At 34.7% G+C, this 12,192-nt stretch overlaps 1 long non-coding RNA gene across 2 annotated transcripts; it reads left to right on the top strand.

Moving 5' to 3' along the window:
• Nucleotides 1–3,186: 3,186 nt before the first annotated feature.
• LOC112025161 (uncharacterized) lies at nucleotides 3,187–6,594 on the top strand. 2 transcript variants are annotated; one of them, XR_010625695.1, is made up of 4 exons: nucleotides 3,187–3,502; nucleotides 5,055–5,220; nucleotides 5,397–5,468; nucleotides 6,053–6,594. It is a non-coding gene; the product is annotated as an uncharacterized LOC112025161 (long non-coding RNA). The 2 variants fall into 2 exon arrangements; XR_002884229.2 differs by having other exon boundaries at nucleotides 3,187–4,042.
• Nucleotides 6,595–12,192: the final 5,598 nt, after the last annotated feature.

The following is a 12,192-nucleotide window of genomic DNA, read 5'->3' as shown; positions in this document are numbered from 1 at the left end:
CCCTTTTTGGGTCTAAAGTCTCAACAGGTATCCTGAAATTTATATATAAATCTCAAATTTTCAATAAAAAAATTTTGTGACAGAGCATAACATATGGAAACAATCTGAAAAAAATCTTCAAGATTAACATGCATTTATCTCACTCAATTTCAAACTAAAGAAACAATGTTTCAACAACACATACAATACCTTCGTGGGTGTATAGGATCCACGACCCATCTGAATGACAAGATTGGTATACCCTCTTTTCAACAACTCTTGCTTAACTTCCCAACTATCCACTGCTCTTACAACAGCATCAAATAAAGTTGTTCCCACGGTTACAAAAACCATTTTCCTTGCCTTTTCACCGTTCTCAGTGTCTCCCATTTTACGATGACTTATTTCTTTCTTCACAATTCAAACCACGCAAATGCCTATAACAAAACCCAACTGAGAATTAAGCAAATAAACTATAAAGGGTAAATTTTTGGAATTTAGATTCTGAAGAAAATTCTGTATCTTATTCAGCTGAATCTATATTCCATTGGATTTCAGAGCTGTGATTTTAGGGTTTCTCTTTGGTTTAGAGAAGAAGAAGGAAAACACACTGTTTTTGCATTCTATGTTTTCTCTAGCGAAACGCTTGGGCAATGGACGTTGTAGTTTTGCAGGATTAGGCTTTCATTTGGGCCTGGCCCACTTAAAGGAGAATTCATTTTTTAAAAGCCCAAAAGAATTTATTAAATACCCATTTTTAATGAGAAATAAAATCCAATATTGTTTTTTTTAGGGAAAATAAATTCAAAATTGCTATATACAATTGTGGTTGCTACAAAATTAAAAAATTATGTCGACAAGAAAAATATATAGATAAGGGAGTTTTCAATGATGTTTAGGTTGAATAGTATATCCAACTCTTCCATGAATAAGCTCGACTGCTCATCACTACGGGCTTGACCATATTCAAGACCTAATTTTGATTGTCCCTTTAAAATGTGCGCAACATAGATTAAACAAGACACTTGCCCAATCTTGAGGACATATGCCCCATGATCTCATACATGCTGTGAGCACTAGATCCTACTTAAACGATGGTATTTGGGCCCCCAATTAATTTGTATGTGGGCTTTGTCACAATCCTACCAATTGGGCTCCGAGCTTCGCCTGGTTTGCCTTCTCTTGGCCTTAATACACCTCCCTTGCCGTGTTTTCCCTTCCCCCTGTGTTTCCTAGTATACTCCCTCTATATCCCCTTTCTCATAATGTTTTCCCAACCCTGATCTTTTACCCACCTCTTCCTCTTATAGTCTATTGTTAGTGAGGTAATCATCATTATTTTTCTCACTTCACACATACTCCCACATTCATCAGAATCCTAAGGGATCCTCACGTCTTTAGAGGATTCCCTTGGTACTTGTTCCAGACATCAAAGAGTCCTCAGCGGTGAACTTCCTCAATGACACTACAAGCCCTTGGTCACCAACCTTGCCATGTTCGTGCCCTATGCTCACTTCCCTCATTGCTCGTCAATATTTAGGCATACCACCTAAAACTCCCTCAGGGTGGTGTCCCTCTACCTCACCCCGGCCTTAGGGTTGGGCTTACTATGATAAGGTTTGGGGTTAACTCCCCCTACGTGTGCCATAGCGAATTGTTCCAATGGGCCTTGGGCCTTATTTTGGGTTCTAATTAAGTGGGCCTGCATGGGCCTTCCGGGCCCAAAACCCCTACACATGCATTTAGAATAATACACGTGCTTAGATATAAATGGTTTTGATTTTAGAGGGGGAAAATGTCCTTACTTTAAATTCTTTTTAAAAAACCCATGACTAGCGAGGGTTAATGTTGAGATATAATAAAAATCTGAATGTGTGAGGGCTACCTTGGTCACTCTTATGTATGATCCCTGGGATGCCTACTAGTATGTTGTCGTTAAAAGAGATTTTTCAAAAATCAAGGGAAAAAAATGGATTTTAAACAAAATTTTAAAGGATGTATATTGGATTTTTTGGTCAATGTAGTCAAAGTTTTCCCCTAGGGGATAGGTATAGGGGCGCAAAGGCGGCTCAACATAATTTGGGGCTTAAGATGAAAATTAATGTGAAGCATTTTATATGTAAATATTAATTAAATAAATTTATTTAATACTGATCAAATCAAGGTTAATTTGATACAATATTAAATACTTAATTTGAAGAATAATACGAACTTAACTAATGTTAATTTCATATAGAGAATTTAATATCATAGTTGAACCATAAATTTTAGTAAAAAGAAATAAAAATATATGTCAATTAAAAAAATATACTTTATTTTGGATATGTGACAATGTATAGTTAAGTAAAATTGTAATCTAATTTTTAATTTTATTACTTGTTTTTGAGAGAGAGAGAGAGAGAGAGAGAGAGAGAGAGATTAATCTATAATTGGTGATTTAACACATTTGTAACATTTTTTTGAAACATTTTTGGGTTTCAATTGGGTTAGGTTGCTATTGGTCTTGTATTTTGGAAGTCTTGATAGAAATGAAAAGGAAAAATGCATTAATGGTACTAAAAAATGTTCACAATATAATATGAAAATGATTATGATCGATAAACTTCAACAACCTAATTAAACATGCATTATATATACACGCACACACCTACACATATATACATACACACATACATATACACATGCACATATATAATTTTATAAAATTTTGAGCCTTTTATAATAGGGGACAATGCCTTTTATAGTATTTGATATAGCTCACTGTGGAAAATTTTCATATTGTTCTTTTAACATATGACATATAATCTTTTTTATTATCTAATTTTGGGGAGCTATTCCATTTATGAATTATATCTAATTTATTTCATTAATTAACCTATGTATTTCATATACATACTCCCTATTTATTCTTGTTTATTATAAAAAATTATACTAATTGTTTAAACTTTAAACCTTATAAGCTTCAAACCACATGCCGCTACATATATTCTAAAATTTAAATTAATAAAAAAAAAATTCTTATAACACACAATTTCTTATAAAACTTTTTTTGAGCTCAAAACGGTAGAAATCTTTTATTAAATGCCAAATATAGTCATACAAAGTAAACTAGTGCATGCACTAGCGTAGGTGGGACATTCACTACGTGCAGTGTAGTCCCAAATAAAACACTACAAAGAGCCATTAAGACCAAATCCCCTTTCCCTCAAATTTTTTTTCACTTTTCCCTCTAACACTCCCAACTCCCTCGGAACAAAACTCCCCTTTCCCTCTAAATTTTTTCACTTTTCCCTCTAACGCTCCCAACTCGCGCCAACTGACAACACGAAACTGCGTGGCAAGACCAAATAGACCTTCAACGCCTTGTTTGCCCACAACCTACCCAGCGGATCACACCAAAAACCCTTCAGCACTCCCTCTAAAGTCTAAACCCCTATATAAACCCCGAAAATTAACTCAATCAAACCCTTTAGCACTCACCTCCAAAGTCTAAACCCCTATATAAACCCTTCAGCACTACCAGGTCTCTATTTTCTTGATTTTCATTTTTGTTTCTTGGTTTTTGGTTTTTTGCTTACCCAGTTGAGAGAATTCTTAATTTCTTGCTTTAACTTTTGTTTCTTTGGTTGCCCAATTCTTAGTTTCTTGGTTACTTGCTTTAAATTGTGTTTCTTTGGTTACCCAATTCTTAGTTTCTTGATTACTTGCTTTAAATTGTGTTTCTTTGGTTACCCAATTCTTAGTTTCTTGGTTACTTGCTTTAAATTGTGTTTCTTTGGTTACCCAGTTGAGAAAATTCTGGATTACTTGGTTTAATTTGTGTATCTTTGCTTACCCAATTCTTAGTTTCTTGATTACTTGCTATTGGTTGTTTAAAGTTCATGTCTTTGTCATTAGTAGTGTACCCTTTTGCAGTGTTGGGAATTCCTGGTTGTTCTCAATTGTGTTTTAATAGATTATGGTGATATGGAATCCATGAAAGAGAGTAGTATCGATCATGGTTAGCTTTGTGATTCATGAATGCTGAAAGTGAAAGACCGAAGACAAAGCAAGGAACATGAAGGTAGAGACAAAGATAGCTTTAGCTTTACCTTTTTTTTAGGGTTTTCAATAAGGGATATGAGCTGCATAAAAAGAAAGAATGAACAGGGCTGCTAGACATGTGGAATAAAAAGGTAGCACGTGGTACACTCAAGGGATTAGTATAAGCAGACGACCCCACTTAGATAAAAGAAAGGAGAGAGAAATAAATGTGTACATCAGTCTTTTATTATATATCTAGAGAGCATGGTATTTTATGATTTATGTTAATGTTAATCTTGTAGTTTGGACTATATCATGGAGATGAAATGAATGACTTTTAAAATACATTTGACACGGTGAAGGTAGAAAGCATATTGCGATAGTAGCAGCTTTGGAATCTTAAATACAATCTATGCGTTTTCTTTTTATTCAAAGTCTTCTTCAATCAACTTTCATTTTTTGAACCTCTTTTCCTCTCCCTTATGTGTGGTTGTTTCTAAAAATAAAAAATAAAAAGCTTCCATGCTATTTTCTTGTGTCTCTAATTTTCTATATGCTTAGAGAGAGTATGATTGTTGCAAGAATTCGTTTCCTTAGAAATAGAAGCATTGGCCATGGCGTACATTGAGGGCTGGAATATATGCCTGGCACAATTAATACCATGATCAAGTCCAACAAGAAAAAACAACTTGCAATAGTGAAGTGAAACTGACCAGTCTCTTCTGCTTCTCACTGTAGACAGTATAGGTGCTTCAATTGAGTGATTAATATGCCCTTAAATAATCTATCTCATAAATCTAAATTTCAAATGTGTCTTAGGCATTTACATTGTGTATCTTCAATCTTGTAACTGTTTTATGAAGATTTACAAGCCCCTACAAACAAGATACATAATTTTATAACTCTATTAGCCTTTTTTTCTACCTGACCTTCTTACAGGGTCTTTTAAATTCAAGCCTCTTTTTTTTTTTTTAAAGAATGCTTCCATAGTAGTTCTAATTCAAATATTCTGTTCTCATTTCTCTTCTGATTATGGTCTTGACTTACAATAGATCGGCTGCCTGTGGAGTCTTCCTCTTTCGAGACTGTTATTTGTATCTGTAGATCAGTTGAATTTCCCACTGACTGGTTGTTTGAGTAAATCTTAAGAGTATTGAAGCCTGGTGGGACAATCCTATTCATAAGAATCCTCAGTCTACTGTTGGAGAAACAAATAAGGTAATTAGTTTGAAGTTCCTAATCTCACCCACCATCATAAAGCTTCAATAGATTTAAATCAAATTTGAAAAGTTAATTAAACTGGTAGTCTCTGTGTATGCTGATTCTTATTGCATTCAGTTTCTTATTCTCTTTGTCTCAATTTTTTCTGCTTTTTTCTTTATTTGCTATGACAGTCAGCTGAAGCGTCTTAATCTAAGTGGAGTTCTACCAGTTGATTTTGGAAATCTTACTAATCTGCAAGAACTGTAAGAGAAACATTCGTGTTTTTTCTGCATTTAAGAAGTTAATTAACCTCATCATATTATCATTTTTGCTGAATTTCCATAGAGATTTTTTTATTATGAAGAGTAGTTATTGAGGTGTCCACACATTCTTCATTTATTCTGTACACTACCATATTTCTCATAGGATTTCAGTTGGATTTCTTAGAACTTGTAAAAATTAAGAGCATTACTTGTTATTAAATTGATGATGATATGGCTAACTATCATTAAAACAACAAAAACATTTAATTTCTATCGGATACTCAAAAACCAGATAAGCATATATTATTCTACCAGACTGGTTCATATATATCTTCTAGATTTAGTTGCCAAGTCCAAGCATACACTGATGCACCATGCCAACCATATTGTATTAACCATGAAAAATACTTCTATGTTTTTTGAGTAGATATTCACATTAATACAATCATTAAGGAACTTGGTAAGCCTTTTCCAATCAATATGTAGTCCATTTTATATAAATTTTGGCTTCATCAAAGATTGGCCTTTTTGTCTTATGACCTCGAAATTGAGAAAGACCAAATGATATTTCTTTCATTTAACAGTGATCTCGGTTTCAACTATATCAGTGGATCACTGGTACGAGCACTTAGGCATCCTAGATAACTCCTTTCTCCATCCAGAAAGTGTGGAATGTGTCCAAAGAGTGAACCAAATTGCCAGAAAGTATTGGGACCTCTACTCTAGTGAGACATTGGACCATGACTTGCTAGGCCATTTGCTCAGTTATCCCATTCATATCACTAAAAACAGGAGAGGTCAAAGTGCTACCTGGGATAGAATTCTTCCTAGACACAAAGGCTAAAGTTCTTGGATCCAAGTCTAAATTACTGCCTCCAATTCTCACCACTTAATTGCCTTGCACTGATTTTAAAACTGAGTTTTTTTTTTTTGTTCATCTTATTTCCTAGTACTATTAGTGATTGGCAATCACTGATTGCTATATGTGTTGTGGATATGTAAATAACATTTTTACTATAGTTTAGTTCATGCAACTTTCCAAAGAAGTGATCATGTAGTTCTTGTAGTGGTTAATTACACAGATAGAAAATGATGGATAAATTAGAATTATGAAGTTCAAAGTCAAGCTGAGTCCGAAGGTTTCAAAGAATTTGAGCAAACCATCTATAAGTTGGTGGCCTAATTGAAAATCAGAGATGAAAAACAAGACATTATGAATTTTAGAAGGCATAATTTTGAATACAAATTTCCTATCACTTTATGTTTCACCAATCATTATATTCTTGGAATTTTAGAATAACTTTTATCTCCAAAGAAAATTAATATTTTCATGATTATTTGCAAAGGCCAATTGTGGCCCTCGCAAATAATTTAGTATTAGCGAGGGTATATTTTTAACTCACACAAAAAATAAACTTTTTGTAAGGAATTTTTATTGTCCCTTGGAAATAATTTGATGGGAACATTTCCCTCCAAATTTTTTTACATTTTAATGATTATTTGTGAAGGTCGATCCTAGACCTCGCAAATAATTTAGTATTAGTGACGACATTTTTTTAACCATCACAGATAATACACTTTTTGCGAGAGATTTTTAACAGTCCCTTGCAAATAATATGGAGGGAAAATTTCCTTCCAAAATATTAGCATTTGTGACGGCTATAATACATAATTGCGACAGCTTTTTTTGTTGGTCGCAAATATTTCACATTTTATCAAGTATTTGCGAGAGCTTTATTTTGCCATCACAAATAAGATTTTTTGAGAGGGCTTTTTGGGTCTGTCATAAATTCTTGGTTGCTAATAGGCATTTTTTTTTGTAGTGAGAGTCTTGAGAGCTAATAAGGGGAGAGAGCGAGAGAATGAGAGCAAAGGGAAAAAAGAGAAAAGAAAAAGAATAAAAAAAATAGAAAGAAGTATTATTTTAATACGGGTGGGAATTAAATAATTATTTTAAACTTTTCGTGAAGTTGAAGCGAAAAGTAGCTTCATACGGAAGTTGAAGCTAAAAAATTTTGGCTTTACATACATTAACGTAGAGTATTTTTTGTGTTTTTGTGGAGTTAAAATAGCTATATAACTTGTTTCAAAAAAAAAAAAAAAGAAGCTATATACTATTTAGCTTCACTGCTGTGAGTACTCTTAGATACTAAACACATCGTGTGTGTTTAAATACCGTTTAATTTACAAAAAATTGAAAATTTATTACTAAAAACACTATAACAAAATAATTTTTATTACTTACTACAAATTATTGTTCACCCATTTTTAGCACTTGAATAATTTTTTTTGAGAAATAAAAGCAAATAAATATTAATAAGTATTACATTATGTCATTTTTTTATTCTTATAATATTTATTCCTATTCTTATATAATTACTATTACAATTTTCCAAACGTGCTCTTAGGTGAAAATTTGTAATTATAAGACAGATATTATTAATCTATCACTTTTTTTTTTTTTTTTGAGAATTTATTAACCTATTACCTTGGTAAAAATGAGAAAAAGGAAAAGAGAAAAAAAAAAATCATACCAAACACCTCTCATATAATTTTTTTTTTCTTTTACCTTAATATAAATTTCGAGAAGTGTTATGTCTACAATATTTTTACAATACTTTCACAACAAATTATAGGTAGTAAGTTGTTATTGGTTCTAATTTGAATTCACAACTTTAAATTATTTTTTTACTCACCTGTAACGCCAAATCTCCTTGGAAATTGGCGACTTCATTACTGACCCAGCTGATAATACTCTTTTCGAACTCTGCATGAATTAATTCTCACCAAACCCCCATCCCCTATATAAAGTAAGGAGATGGTTCCTCCACAACCCATGAACCTTTCAACACAAACAGAACAAAACACTTTCTTCCAACTTCCCATGCCCTTTTAACAACCCCGCCGGAATTGTTCCCGGGACTGACAAAAACCGGTATGGCCGCAGCCCCCACTGGGCTTTCGGTGCGGCAGAGTCTAGGCGTAACCCTGATGGTGCCCTCCGAGGTATCCCAGAGGGATGTTGTTAGAGAACCTAATGTCTTTCCCCGGAGCACACCCCCGACGAGGAAGACGTGCGAATTCACCTCATGGGTGGTGCTCGAGTGTTGCCGTCTCCAACGGCCAACACTTGAGAGGAACAGAGAGAATCGAGGGAACATCATGGGGGAGGGTATCCCGGAGCCCCTGCATCTGCTCCTCTCTTTGTTCCAACTCCGCCTAACCGAGGAGGGAGTGGTTGGGGGCCTGAGAGCATGATTGTCCTTCACCTCCTCCACCGCGTGTCAAGCTCTCCCATTCTCTTGGTGCCAAATAAAAGCACGAGTTGACACTTCCCTCCGGCTAGCTTCTCCTTAGGGCGGCTCCACCTGGGCCTCTGATTGTAGGACTAGCAGGTGGCTATTAGCTTGTAAATTTGCTTGTAGAACAGGCCTACCTGAGCCTCTGATTGTAATATGTAATTTTTTTATGCATGAAATAATAATATCAAGATTTTTCTTTGTTTATTTTGTTTTCCCCTTTTTTTTTTTTATTGCCAAATCTTTCATACACCTTCTCTCTTTTTTTTTTTTTTAACTTACTCTAAAACGAATACTTAGAACTTAGAACATTTGTCTTCTTCAACCTACTGTAAAACGAATACTTAGAACTTAGAACACTTGTCTTCTTCAACCTACTGTAAAACGAATACTTAGAACTTAGAACACTTATCTTTTTCAACCTACTGTAAAACGAATACTTAGAACTTAGAACACTTATCTTTTTCAACTTACTGTAAAACGAATACTTAGAACTTAGAACACTTATCTGGTGCGTCGGCCAGCACCCTAATCCTTCCCACAAACAGCGCCAATTGTAGGGACTCAATTTGGATTGACCCTGAGTGATGGGTTTTCAGCCCAATAAGCCCAAACAATAAATTTATAGAGAGTGGGCTGAGAGGTTTAGGTGCTGGCCGTCGATCACCATGCATGAACTTTTTCTATAAAAAATAAAAATGCTAAGGGTTTCTTTATCAATGGGGGAATGCTCCTCGGCCTGTGGCCGAGGAGGCCTTATTGTTCTCTCTTCGTTTCTCCGTTTTTTTTCCCCCTCCTCTTTACTTTAGTAGCTTTTCTTTTATAGTTTTTATCTTCCTATCCCCTCCTTCCATCTGTTGATTATCTATTTGTCTTTTTCTCTGGCCGTCTGTCCCATCAGAGGCCTTATCGGTACTCAAGTGGTTCACTCTGATCAACGTTATCCTGCCGAGGGGTTACCTCCCAATTAATGCGGCCAAGGGGGGTTAGTTGAGTACATTAAATGTGAGAGCGATAGCTTACTTTGGGGTTTGTCTTTCCCCAAAATCACCTTTGTCAGGCCGAGGATAAGGTTGTCCTCGGTGTGGATTGGGAAAAGAGACTTTCCCCTACCCTAACAACAAATAGCCTATGCTCCTCGGCCTGGGCCTTGGGCCTGTTTCATGATGGGCCGAGACTATCAGGCCCATAGGCCCCACAATATATATATATATAATTTTATTTTTGGGTCAAACTGTTCCTGGGAACACCCTGCCTTCAACGTGGCGTCACCACTAATGACAAAATGGGGAAATGGGTCACGTTTCTTTATGCTCGTCGGCGCCGCTGGGTCACGACAGAGGAGATTGCGCCGCTGTACACGTCGGAGCGATGGGTGTTGTTCACTGGTGACGGTCCTGACAAGGCGAAATTTTTATGGGTTCGGGTTTGTGCTTTAGGAGAATGACAGGGTTGAAGGGGGAAGGGAAAATGAGAAAAGAGAAAAAATGGGGATGAACAAGATTAGGCGGGTAACAAAATAGCTTTGCTTTGACCAAGTGACAGGCATGGGCCCACAAACAGTGTGGAAAATATTGAGCGATGACAAGTGAGTGATGGGGCCAAACGGGTGGTGGGGTATTGAGTGATGAGTGATAAGTGATGGAAATTGAGTGAGAAGTGATGACGGAAATTGAGTGAGGAGTGATGAGTAATTAAAAAAAAATCAAAACAAGGCCTGAGCTTTAGAGCCTTGAGAGCTAATAAGGGGAGGGAGCGAGAGAATGAGAGCAAAGGGAAGAATGAGAAAAGAAAAAGAATAAAAAAAAATAGAAAGAAGTATTATTTTAATACGGGTGGGAATTAAATAATTATTTTAAACTTTTCGTGAAGTTGAAGCGAAAAGTAGCTTCATACGGAAGTTGAAGCTAAAAAATCTTGGCTTTACATACATTAACATAGAGTATTTTTTGTGTTTTGGTGGAGTTAAAATAGCTATATAGCTTGTTTCAAAAAAAAAAAAAAAAAAGCTATATACTATTTAGCTTCACTGCTATGAGTACTCTTAGATACTAAACATATCGTGTGCGTTTAAATACCGTTTAATTTACTAAAAATTGAAAACTTATTACTAAAAACACTATAGTAAAATAATTTTTATTACTTACTACAAATTATTGTTCACCCATTTTTAGCACTTGAATAATTTTTTTTGAGAAATAAAAGCAAATAAATATTAATAAGTATTACATTATGTCATTTTTTTATTCTTATAATATTTATTCCTATTTTTATATAATTACTATTACAATCTTCCAAACGTGCTCTTAGGTGAAAATTTGTAATTATAAGACAGATATTATTAATCTATCACTTCTTCTTTTTTTTTTTTTTGAGAATTTATTAACCTATTACCTTGGTAAAATGAGAAAAAGGAAAAGAGAAAAAAAAAATCGTACCAAACACCTCTCATATAATTTTTTTTCCTTTTACCTTAATATAAATTTCGAGAAGTGTTATGTCTACAATATTTTTACAATACTTTCACAACAAATTATAGGTAGTAAGTTGTTATTGGTTCTAATTTGAATTCACAACTTTAAATTATTTTTTTACTCACCTGTAACGCCAAAAAGAAGATTACCTAAAGATTTCAATGAGAACATGCTTGAAAATTCTTAAGATTTTTCAATATGCATTGAAAGATGTGTCACTAGCTTTTCTCATTGCTTATGTGGGCAAGTAGTGGATTTGACTCCTGAACTTTATATGAATCATCAAGAAAGCTCAATAAATTCACATGACATGATAATTTCAGCTTATGTGCATGGCAAGAGAGCAAAAAGAACCCTAACACATTGACATGAAAAATTCAGCTTTCTTTTTTTTCTTTTTCATTTTTGGGTAAAAGAGGGTTGCATTAAGAAAACTAAGGAACAAACATTGTGTTAGGACACCTCCCGTTTAAATACAAATCAATTAACTTAGCTAAGAAAACATCAACAACATCCACAGGCGGACAACTAAAAAGATTAAATTGATTTTCTTGGGCAGCTCCTATCCTAGCCAACTTGTTAGCAGTCCTGTTTGCTTCTCAAAAGCAATGTGTTAAACCAAATCTGGTGAATTTAGGTAGCTAGTAGCCTGCAGTCTTCCACCATAGGGGAAACCAAACTGTTAGAGTAATTTGAAGTAGACAAAACATCAACAATTGATTTAGCATCTAACTCAACTTCAATAGCATTAAAATTTCTATTTATGCAGAGTAAGAGCCCATCCCGTAGAGCCCATAATTCAGCTATATATCTAGAAGTAATGCCTATATTCCTCACAAACCCCATGATCCAAGCACCTTCGATATCATGAATAACTCCTCCTCCTCCTAATGGCCTCAGGCTACCAAGTGATGATCTGTCCGTATTCAACTTAACCTATCCATGGGCTAG

The sequence above is a fragment of the Quercus suber genome, unplaced genomic scaffold, assembly GCF_002906115.3.
Source record: "Quercus suber isolate HL8 unplaced genomic scaffold, Cork oak 2.0 scaffold_615, whole genome shotgun sequence".
Classification (NCBI taxonomy): Eukaryota; Viridiplantae; Streptophyta; class Magnoliopsida; order Fagales; family Fagaceae; genus Quercus; species Quercus suber.
The sequence above is the reverse complement of the archived record's forward strand: the minus strand, read 5'-3'. Positions and strand labels throughout refer to the sequence as shown.